This window comes from Lacerta agilis, chromosome 11 (genome assembly GCF_009819535.1).
Source record: "Lacerta agilis isolate rLacAgi1 chromosome 11, rLacAgi1.pri, whole genome shotgun sequence".
Lineage (NCBI taxonomy): Eukaryota > Metazoa > Chordata > Lepidosauria > Squamata > Lacertidae > Lacerta > Lacerta agilis.
In genome coordinates this window covers 31,115,836-31,127,231 of record NC_046322.1, presented here as the reverse complement: position 1 = coordinate 31,127,231, position 11,396 = coordinate 31,115,836, and the positions used below count along the sequence as shown (strand labels likewise).

At 41.4% G+C, this 11,396-nt stretch overlaps 1 protein-coding gene across 2 annotated transcripts in view; it reads left to right on the top strand.

The window, feature by feature from the left end:
* Positions 1–278: 278 nt before the first annotated feature.
* Positions 279–11,396, top strand: part of HAPLN1 (hyaluronan and proteoglycan link protein 1) — a 54,546-nt gene continuing 43,428 nt past the window's right edge. Inside the window, exon 1 of one of the 2 annotated variants that reach the window (XM_033164199.1) lies at positions 279–456. The gene's annotated coding sequence lies outside the window, so the exon portion shown is untranslated. Of the gene's footprint in view, positions 457–755; positions 899–11,396 lie in introns of those variants that run through there. The other variant, XM_033164198.1, reaches the window with a different exon arrangement.

Sequence of the window (11,396 nt, the reverse complement as noted above, 5' to 3'; positions counted from 1 at the left end):
TGCAACCGACTCCACTAAAGTTCAGGGCTCGTTTGCCAGCGATTTCCCCAAATAGGGATCGCACGCGCCCTTAATCCTACATGTTGCTGTGTGGGGCGAGCTGCTGGGAGACTCGCTGGGTAAAACCAACGGGATTCAGTTAGTTCTTAGAATTTCCTCGGCGTTTTTCTCCCTTCCCTCTTTCTCCCCACCCCTCTCTTGATCTGCTCCAAGACACCATCCCAAGAAGAGGAAGGGGGTGGGGGCGTCAGGAGGAGGGCAGAGCCCACAGAGCCCGCGAGTATCGTATTCCTGAGAAGGTGTCGGTCCTTCGCCCCGCCGCGATCCTTTCACACAGGGAAACTCTTGACAACTTGTTCCACTCGCTGGGCAAAGCCGGGGCGTGGGCGCGGGTGGCGTGAGGGGAGTTGTGAAGCGGCGGAGCCAAGAGGGCAGGGCACCTAGCGAGACCCTGAGGTAAGTGGAGAGGGCGTCAGTCAGGACACGGGGGCAGAAGGGACAAGAGGCCACTGTGTGAACAGACGCTGCTGCGCCGGACACTCTGTGGGTGTCTCTGTCTCTCTCTTCGTGTGTGTGTTTTGCTTTCGACTTTTTCTTCCCCTTCGCTCCTGAGGTTTTGAACGGGGCTCACGCCGAGCTTTCTGGGGAACGTCCTTCACGTCTGACGTGGTGCCTTCTCGACCGAGAGTGGCGCTCGCTCTCCCGCCTCACGCGCTCCTCTTTCGCCTGGACCGGGACTTTCGCTCTCTCAGCCTCCGAGCGCGCGAGCCAGAGCGCGCGCAGAAACGACGCGAGGCGAGCGGCCACCGCAGAGCCCGCCGTGCTCAGGGACCAACGTCGCGAGACTTTATTTTGCTTTTTTGAGGGGAGGCATCTTCGCTTTGGAGCTTTGAGAAAGGTAAAAAGAGAGAGAGAGGAAAAGGTGGGGAGAGAGGGAGGGAGTCCCGTCAAGCTGCTCTCAACCAATAGACCATAATCTGAAGGCGCCAGTTTTCCTGGGAATGCTCGAACTTCGTGTGAGGGAGGACTTGGAACGAACTTTTCTCCGTCGTTGGTGTGAGGCGTGGAGCGCTCAGAGGGAATAGGGGTCGCCATCCCGCCCACCCCTTCTGACAGAGCTCCTCTGGCTTTTAACAGATACAAAGACAGGCAGGAATTAAACAGATGCAACTCGCCTCAGCTCTGTGCTGGGGAAATCTTTACCACTAGGCAAGTCTGTATCTCAGGGCTGGGGAACCAGTGGTCATCTATATGATGTTGGGCTTTAGCTCCCAGCATCTCTGAGCATTGATCATGCTGGCTGGGGGCTGATAGATGACAGCTTCCCATCGGGTTGGACTAGATGATCCTCAGGGTTCCTTCCAACTGCACAATTCTATGAGTCCAACCACAGTTCTATGCCCCCCATCCCTCCCTGCGTAGGATAGCCTTCTGTGGAATCTCAGGTAGTGTTGAGAGATGAAAATGGGGTGTCAAATATGATTAACTGTTGCCGCTGCTCACATTGACCACGTTTATAACCACAGTGACAGCAATGGAATAATAATAATAATAATAATAATAATAATAATAATAATAATAATAATAATTTATTTGTACCCTGCCCATCTGGCTGCGTTTCCCCAGCCACTCTGGAAGCAATAGGAATTGTAAACTTCCTTAAAGCAAGGGCTAAAATAATTTGGTTCAGCAAGAGGAACCAAGGGCAGCCCACCTAGTGATAGACATGTAATGAAGCAGAATGGAAGGAAAGAAACAGGAACCCTAGTGAACTTTCACATCTCTGAAGGAACATGTATAATTTCACACCTGGCTGTGACCCCTGAGTCTAGAAGAACCACCACTCTCTGCTTCATTTCCCACACTGGGGGAAGGGGGATTTCCATTCATGCCAGTATGATAGGGTAAGAGGTAATTAATCTGGGTTATTAAATTATATTGCATGACAATCTCCCTGAGAGTGAAAAGAAGAGTAAAAAGCTTTCAACAAGTGTGAGTCCCTAGCTTGGTTTGTCACCAAGATAAGTTAGCCCCCTACAGTTGGCAGCATTTCATGGGAGAAGGAAGGGATGCATGGATAAGTACTGGTACCTTTCCTGAACATGCACAAAAAGGATGAAAGGGGCATGAAGAAGTTTACACTTGTAGCAAGTGCCATCCTCCCTTGCACTTTAGGGATGACTGTAGCCTCTGCAATGTATTTGTCCGCAACACATTAAAATGGCACGATGGTTTAGTCCCAAATGTGTTGCATATTTTTCCAGCACTGAGTTACTTACGATCGAAACTTAAATAAATTATCAAAAGGCTGTTATTGAATGACTCATGGCAGTGTTACCTCAAAAACCCTTAAAAAAGTATTTGTTGCTGTTGCTTTACTTCTATGATAATAATAATCCGAAACGCACATTCCAAAACTGACAGTTTTGCAAGAGTTGGGTAGATGCAGGTCTTGGAATCAGTAGTGTGTTATACAGCAAGCAATGTGTAAATGAGATTAATGTATGTATGATTATAATCTCTAGAAAGTCCACATATGTTGTTGGTTGGATTTTTCAAAGTGGAAAAGGCATGCATATAGTTTCAATGGGTTGTCATAAAGATCAAATAAATCCCAACATAGTTTCCCCGAATTCTAAACGTAAGTTGAAAAAAAAAAAAGAAGTACATGAAATGAAACACATATGTTACACTCTGTGATAAGAGCTTAATGGAAAAGTTAATAACAGTGAGTTTAATATTTTCAATTTGCAAGCACTTTTAGTGAGAGTAAAAAGCAAGAAGGTGGTAGCAAAATGAGAGCTTCAGTTATTCTGCTCTGGACAAATTATATGTGATGTGATGCAATGTGCCTTGTAATGCACATTCCCAGAGGATGAAGGAATTGGTTGGTATTATTGTGCCATTCAAATAACTATATTCTCAAAAGTCAGTTTTTTTTGCATATTAAAGTTAAAGGCTGACACAATGAGCTGTTAAAATGGAGTAAAATTTAAGCCAAATCTAGATGCATGAGCTCTCTTTAGCTCAGTATATTTAGCACTTTCAAATTTGCAAATGCATTACATTTCTTTCTTGAAACAAAATAAACAAAATTCCTTCCAGTAGCACCTTAGAGACCAACTAAGTTTGTTCTTGGTATGAACTTTCATGTGCATGCACACTTCTTGTGCATTCTCAAAACTCATTCAGTTGTGCCGAACAGCACAAAAAGAGCACGTTTCAGCAAAGTTAAGGTTTTTTTTTCCAGTTGCACTAGTTTCAAGAGTTTGACTAACTCTTCCATTGAAACCAGCACATTTTGAAAGTGCTTAATTCTAAGCATGCAGGTAAGTGGGTGTTACTCTCCAAGTCGCACTGACTCTTAGTTTTGCTGTACTGAGCTGGGGTGGGAGACTAGGAAGGCAGAATTAGAGAGTGGAACTTGTCCAATGTTTGAATAATAGGTGGGGTTTCTATTCCAGCACATTTCTTTCCAAAAGTGCTGAAGTAGGACGCAAAGTAAAATTCCCTGAATTCCCCCCACCCCATTTATCTTAGCACTATACAAGCAGTGATCCCACATCAAGGTGATGAGGAAATAAGCTTAAGATATTAGCGGGGATCAGCTTTGTGTTGTTAGTGGAGGCTGATATTCAGCCAGCGTCTGATGGCCCAGCTCTGTTCAGTTCAGTGAGCAAGAACTATTAAACTGCAATGCATACTCTTAAACTGACAAGCCTTGCAAAATAAAACAACAAGCTCAAATTCAGTATTGAAGAAATGCCTCCTTCAAAGAAACAAGTTCTAAAACCTTCCATGGTGCAATGAAGAAACATCTGCTCTGTGTGGCACATAGGTGCCAAGAGGATTGTCTTTCTAATTACCGGTTGCCTTAATGTCCAAGAAGTTTACATTGAATATGAAGGTTTTTTAAAAGTGGGGTGGGGAGGGGGGAGAGAGACCTTCTTTGTTGTAAAGTAGCAATTTAGCTCCACTGTATCTATATTCTGATTCAGGAAAGAAAATTTTAAAAATGATAAAAAGAAGAACCAGAGGTTCATGAGAAGATAGTTAATGTAAAGAATAATGTCTTATTCTAATGGAATCAGTTCAATGGTACTCAAACTTAGGGTGACAAATACTGTAAAGAATACTAATTAGTGTAGGCAGAACTTGGCCCATAAAGCAGAAATCTAATGGTAAGTCATAGTTTAGTAGAATTTGAGCTTATAATTGATTGGACCAACACTAGCATTTTAAGGGCACTTCGTGGGAGGACTCTTTATTGGGTGGGTTAGAAAGCTGAGCCATGGTTATAAAATGGCAGATGAGAGAAGTATGAAACTGCCCCAGAATCCTCTGTGCTGTGACATGATACTCATAGGGTTAGTCTCACTTTGTGTTATAGCAGGGCCTGACCAGGTTGGTTGGACCCTGAACAAGGAAAGAGTTAAAGCTGAATTTCATTTGGTGGGCCCATCAGGGGTACAAAAACTTAACAGCCAGCCTATTGGCTTTGCCAACCATTCCTCATCCTCAGTGTGTGCAAAGGTGATGCAGAGCTGCCTGTTCTGTTTCTCATTTAACATTTCTCTAACAGGGTGTCGCCACAGCATTAGTCACACTTCCCAATGTTAGTCATAACCAACCCCAACCTAAATTCTCACTACAAGATCACAGACCACACCTGTGCTGGCGAACATCACTCCTGTCCTATCCAACCACATCATCACCCGACAGAGGGAATACACAGAAAACTGGGTGGGTGGGGGAATGCTGGGAGGGAAAAAGAGTAATCAAAACAGTAAAAAGAGGCACAAAAAGAAAAGAAAAAAAGGACCACTCTTCCTTTTCCTTGTAATAGGTTCCTTAAATGCACCATGAGGAACATGAGGAAGAGCAGCAGTTGCTTGGATACATTAGGGCTGTGTTGTAGATTGAGGCTGGCAGGGACTGGAATCAGAGAAGATCATTTGGAGAGAGACACCTCATTCCAGCAATGCTCCAAACAGTAATTCTGCATTCTAAATAGTCTTCAATGTGTGGGGAACACAGGAAGATTACTTTTCTGCTTAGCTGCTTGGGAGGAAAACCTTGTAAGCGAGTTTGTGGGTCCCCAAACTCTTTAATGAGTCTCTGGACTCTTGCCAAAACTTGTCAACTTCTGGCATTGGCCTTTTGTGACTCTGAAAACCACACCATATTTTATTTTTTCCAGTGCAGTGATTCATAAATACCGGTACTTATCAGAAAATCATAATTTGGTATCTACGCACAAGTGTATAAACCAGAATTATTGTACGTGTCATCAGTTTCCAGTGTGTAGGAAATTACTTCTTGTTCAGAAGAATGGATATGCATGCATGTGCTTGCTTACCTCTTGTCTGCTGTGAGAGGGTTAAAACAAAAACAAAAAAAACACAACCCCCAAACCTATAACCACCAGTGGGAGAAATGTGCTTGTTCCACACTTCCAGTTCACATGACCTGTCATCAGATTACCAACTTCTTACCACTAAAAGAGTACCGGTATATCTAAACTACAAATGCTATCATTACAACCAGTGTCTAGGAAGTATGTGGTGGAAGTGGGTGGCCGAAGGAGATGGAGCACCAGGGGAAAGGGGTGTATGGGCAATAAAAGCAGTATGTGGAATCTGGGTTTGCCCCTCCCCATATCCAAAGTTCACAGTCTGAGGGCTTGTCCACACCAGAGCTAAATGTGTGTCCCCTCCCCCTCTTTCCTTTTCCTTCTGTGATGGAACCCCTATTTGGGGACTTTCATGGCTTTTTTCTGGTCCACGAAGCACCAGTCTGGATAGTTGGCCTTGGTGAAGATTTGACGTTTTCTCCCCCCAAACAGTTTTTGATTTGGGTGGGCTTCCACTGAAATGAGTCTGCATTTTAAGTTGTATTTTAATCCTGTTTTTAAGTTGTATTTTAATCAATTGTTTTTATACCTGATACAGGTGGGTAGCCGTGTTGGTCTGCCATAGTAAAAACAAAATCGAAAATTCTTTCTAGTAGCACCTTAGAGACCAACTGAGTTTGTTCCTGGTATGAGCTTTCGTGTGCATGCACGAAAGATTATGCAGTGTATCTGAAGAAGTGTGCATGCACACGAAAGCTCATACCAGGAACAAACTCAGTTGGTCTCTAAGGTGCTACTAGAAAGAATTTTCGATTTTGTTTATACCTGATGTTAGCCGCCCTGAGCCAGGTCTTGGCTGGGGAGGGCGGGGTATAAATAAAAATTATTACTATTACTATTATTACACCTTCCTGACTCTTTTTTCATTAATGTTGGAGCATCCACATTATATCCTCCCCTTCCCAGCGTTGTGCCAGACCTCCCCCCTCCCCCCATTTAAATGCAGCATTTTCTATTGTGGCCATTTCAGGCTTTCTGTGGATTTGGATGACTTGTTTCACATTTTCTGCATCCTGTTCTGTACCCTGAAAGATCCTGCAGTATAGACAGTACTTTGCTACTAGACTGACTAGTCTGTTTATATAGGTTAAGTTTTGAGTCCTATTTTGACTGGCAACCTATTCTATAGCCTTCTAAACATCCCAATAATGTACTGTAGCTCATTTCTAAGTTGCAAGATTGAGTAGTCAGTACTTGGAACAAGCTCTACTTAAGAGTACAATTGTAAAAGGAGAAAAATGGCACACAAACCATTTGTTGTTCATGCTATTGTGCCTTTTAAAGTTTTGGTCCTGAATTCTCTATGATGAAAATAAGCTCTGATGAAAATAATGATGCAATACGTTGCGCCAAAAATCCATGGGGTGACATTCAGTGATGTCCACTCACGTGTGCAGTGGAAATGCGCTTGTGCAACATAGGTTCCAGATTGTCTTCTCCCCACTTCCCAACAGTTCAGTGAAGCTTTCTTCCCGTATGTATCACTAGGATCAAAGACCTGAAGATTGTTCAGAGTTGGCTTGCAAGCCATGGGAAGAATTAAAAGCATCTGCAATAATATTTGCCTCTCTGCTCAAGTGACAATTAAAATGCTTTAAAACACTGAAAGTAGATTCACTTTTTATTTATTTGACATTTGAAAATCAGAAATGTTGTCTGTCAAAATATATGTTAAAAATCCTTTTCAATTTTGTAAGATGTTTAACTGAATCATTTTCAGCTCACAAACCTTTTGTGTTTCTACTAAGGAATTGTTAGACATTCTGGCTTCACGGTTTGTAATTTGTAGGTAACAAAATGTTCTTGGGGGGAACCCCACCCCTAAATGTATTTGGAATTTTAGTCAATGGTGTTTAAGCAGGATTAGAGGAAACAGCTGGCTAAACAAATATTGGGGGCAGAGTGGATGCAATGGTATAAATTAATAATGCTGGTCTTTATTTATGACATGAATGGGAGGTTTTGTGGCAGTATAATGTATTAACCATGGTCATCATGTGCCACCTAGTGGATCTGACAGGATTTTACTACCTTAAAAAAATGTTTTTCTCAAAAAAAAAATGTTTTTCTCAAAAAAAATGTTTTTCTCAAAAAAAATCCACACTTCTGTAGCCAACCCTGCATATAAACGAACTCTTAACAAGTAATTAACAGCTCCTGACTAGCTTTATTTCCTCAAGAAATTACAGTTATTTCCACTAATAATAACATTAGTTTAACAAAGCAGGGAATTTATTGTTCTGTTGCTAATTCCAAGGGTTTAAGTCACATGACAAAACCACACATACAATAACAGCAATGGATCAAGTTTTAGACATTCATATTAAAAAATGCCAATGATCAGAGCTAACGCCAATAATGCTTTCAAAAGTTCATCGCAAAAATGAAATCAATGCCTGTCAAAAAATAACTGTGTTCCCCTTTCTAACTTTGCAGACAAAAGGCTTAAACATTTCCTATATTATAGCATTTCCTAAGATTAACCCACTCTTTCCAATCTTTGTCACCTCTTTTCCTTCTCTCCTCCTCCTCTGATTTTGCTCCTGTTGTCTTCATTCTGTCAACTTGCATGCTATATTTCCTCTCCCCTTTCGTTTCCTGGCATGGTAAACTTGGCTACAAAGCAGGCCAAATTCTGGTTTTTATAATGGGCATAATCTTCTAGACTCGCCCCTTTTAATTTATGAACAGCCCAATTTGATTCAGGCAAATTGGAACAGAATCAGAGGAGGTCAATAAAGTTGGCCAGTAGTACGGAAAACAATCCCCATGAGGAGACATTGAAGGAACTGTAGCTAGGAGAAAAGAACCCTGACTGTGTATTACATGGTAGAGGGCAAAGATTTATTCTTTGCTGCTGCAGAAAGCAGAACTAGATTTAACACACTTCAGTTGCCCAGGAAGAGAAATTTGATGATGGAACCAAACACCTAGAGGTTTGTTGAGCTCTTCCTCACTGGATAATTTTTCAAGCAGAGTTTTAACAGCCACGGGCTGGGAATGAAGAAGCTCCAGATTTCCTGTATCCAGAAAGGGTTGGACATTACATAGCATAAAAGGCCTTCTCCGATTCATAGGTTAGGAGTTAAGCCATTATCTAGAAATCTGTTCGTGTATTTAAAGTATTTTAGTTGTTTTTTTTAGAGCTACAACAAAACGACGTCCACATGGGAGCAGGGCAAGATATAAAGATTTCACAGCCACATTAGCAAGCATACAGGAATAATTACAAAGCTGCTCTGTAGCACCTTAGCTAATTATGACTCAATAAAAGGCAGCATTGAAGAAGAAGGTATTTAGTGCTCACCTAAACGCCTGTGCAGTTGGGGCAAGACACAACTTGAGGGAAGGAGTTTCTGCAGTTCTGGGGCTACCCCTGAAGTCTACTGCATCTTCAACTGAACCCCACCTAGTAAACAGTCTTCACAGGCTATAGCAACAAATGGAGGTTTTGGAGAGCAGGAATTGCTAGAAAGAAGCTACAGCTATGAAGGATCTTCCTGTTGGTTAGGAGTCATACAGGGTTGCAAGGCAAGTATGGGGTTATTAGAGTTTCTTATTGTAGACACTTTATGACTCCCTTCTCATTTATAGTAAGCCTATAGATAATTGTTTTATATATAAAATATTCTACCATTCTATAGGGACAGGGCTAGGTGGCCCGTGAAGCTCTTTTTCAATACTAAGATTCAGCAATACTTGCAAAATACAAAACATCACAAGTTTAATTTGGATTTTAGTCACATGGGATGGGGAGATGAAGGAAACAGCAACACTGCCACTATGTGGAAAGATTCCTTGCCCCCTTTACTCAGCTTCAGAACAGGTAGTTTTCCTTTAATTAATACAACAGAGGAAATCCTGAACATTACTGATTGCACTAAAATCAAACATGTAAAAGAGGCAGTAGGAACAATCCGTCTGAAGACCATTCTGAGTGCTTGGAAAACTTTTTAAAAACCAAAACCCAGAGCTATGTGAAATATTACTTTAATAAGCTGCTGGTATGAGGTATGAGCTAATGGCTGAAATAAGCAAGAGCTTTCCTTTCTCACGAGAAAAGGTGAAATTTTCAAAATGCAACCGTGCTTCATAAAATGCAAGCAGATAATGGGGCCAATATATATATATGATTTCATAGTTCATGGGTGGAGACAAGAGATCTTTAACAGAAACAAAATTAATAGCTCAGGAGACTGTTACCAGATACTTGCCTCCTGCTTAGAAAATAAATGTCAAATTGACATTTTATCTAGTAGCAAGGGACTATTATCTTGCCACAGCATTCCATTAACAAAATCTCTTAATTATTTTAAAGGCTAACAGAATGACAGTGGAGACAAGGTAGATGAAATGTGTGCATAGCAGATTGTTGAGTAGCAAAAGAAACAAACGCTAGCTTAGGGGAGGGACAGAGATTTAGTAGCATGAGTTGCTGGGGAGCCCAAGCAGGGAGAGTGCTGTCAGGTTGCCTTTCCTGTTAGTGAGCTTCCACTGTGGGAACAGAATGCAGGGCTTTTATTGTGTTCTTAGCAAGAATATAGGATTGGCAGGAGTTATTCTACACCATAAACATGGTGATGTATGGTGTGCAGGAAAAGCTTGGGCATATTGGCTTCCCTTGGTCACATTTTGCCACTTCAGGTATGAAGCCTCAGATGAGCTATATTATAATCCAAGCACTTAATATAAAGTCACTGCTTGATACAAGTCAGACCAATAAGGTTACAAGCACCATATGGGAAGCCACTGCATGGTAGCTATATAGTGTGTGTCACTATGGAGATTCTTTTTTGAGTGTTGCATGCCACAGAGAGAGCAGGTGGAGAGGCTAAAGTGAGAATGCAGTGGCAATTCACAGTTGCTTCAGATTAGAATGGTCTGTATTTCACAACCATAAAGTGGAGGCCATGTGGTAGAATATAATCATAATGACTAGTTTATTTATATCATAGCATTAATATCTAAGGAGTTCAATATGGTGCAAATTATACAAGGCTTGTACTACTAGAGAATTTTAAGGAGAACACAGGAAGGCACTTTATTCTGAGCTAAACCAATTTTACATCTAGCTTAGTATTGTCTTGCTTTCCAGTCTCAAGCAGAAGTCAGTTACATCCCTATCTGGAAATCTGAACCTAAGACCTTTGCATGCTGCACTACTTTGATATCAAAGCATGATATTAACAAATATATCCTCCTTGCCAAATTCAGGTTTCTGATTAATGCTATCTCTTTATGTCCATTATATTATATACAGACACACATATCCATATGCATATGCTTATGTAGTTATATGCTCGTATAGAATGCATAATGGTTTTATCTGAAAACAAACCATTCGGAACATGGAGGTTGTTTTTGCTGTTCTTCCTGATTGAGAGCCTATTGTTTTAGCCTGTACACTATTGCTGACTTATGGTTCTTTGCATACTGGCCATAGATTCCCATTGATTCGCAACTGGTACCTCATTGTTTGCATGGCTAGAGGCTGGTACCAACTGTTACTGTTTTAACGCTCATTTCCGAAAAGCTCACGTCACAATGCAAACCTATTCATTTAAACACCAGTCCCATGAATAAATGATGCAAAACATGGTGTCAGATTTTGTATAGCTATTCCTGGAAGAGAAACACAAATGTGCTTTTCAGAACTTGATCAACATATTAGAGAAGCGTGGGAAAGGCATTAGGATGTGAATGGATTTTACAGTGTTGAAGGGATACTGGTAAATTCATTGGGTTGGTGGACCCAAAGTTTGGTTAAAAAATGAAAAAGAAAGTTGTTTTCGAAGGAATATACAGTAGGGTGGATTGTAGTGAGATCATGGTATCATGCATAGCTCACACTTGCACATACTAGAAAGGATCCCCACAGCACTCAGTGACACCTTTTGACTCACCTGCTCATCCGCTGATCAGTAGGCATAGTATTAAGAGGAACTTCATGTGCCTCAACATCATTGCTTATAATGGAACAGTC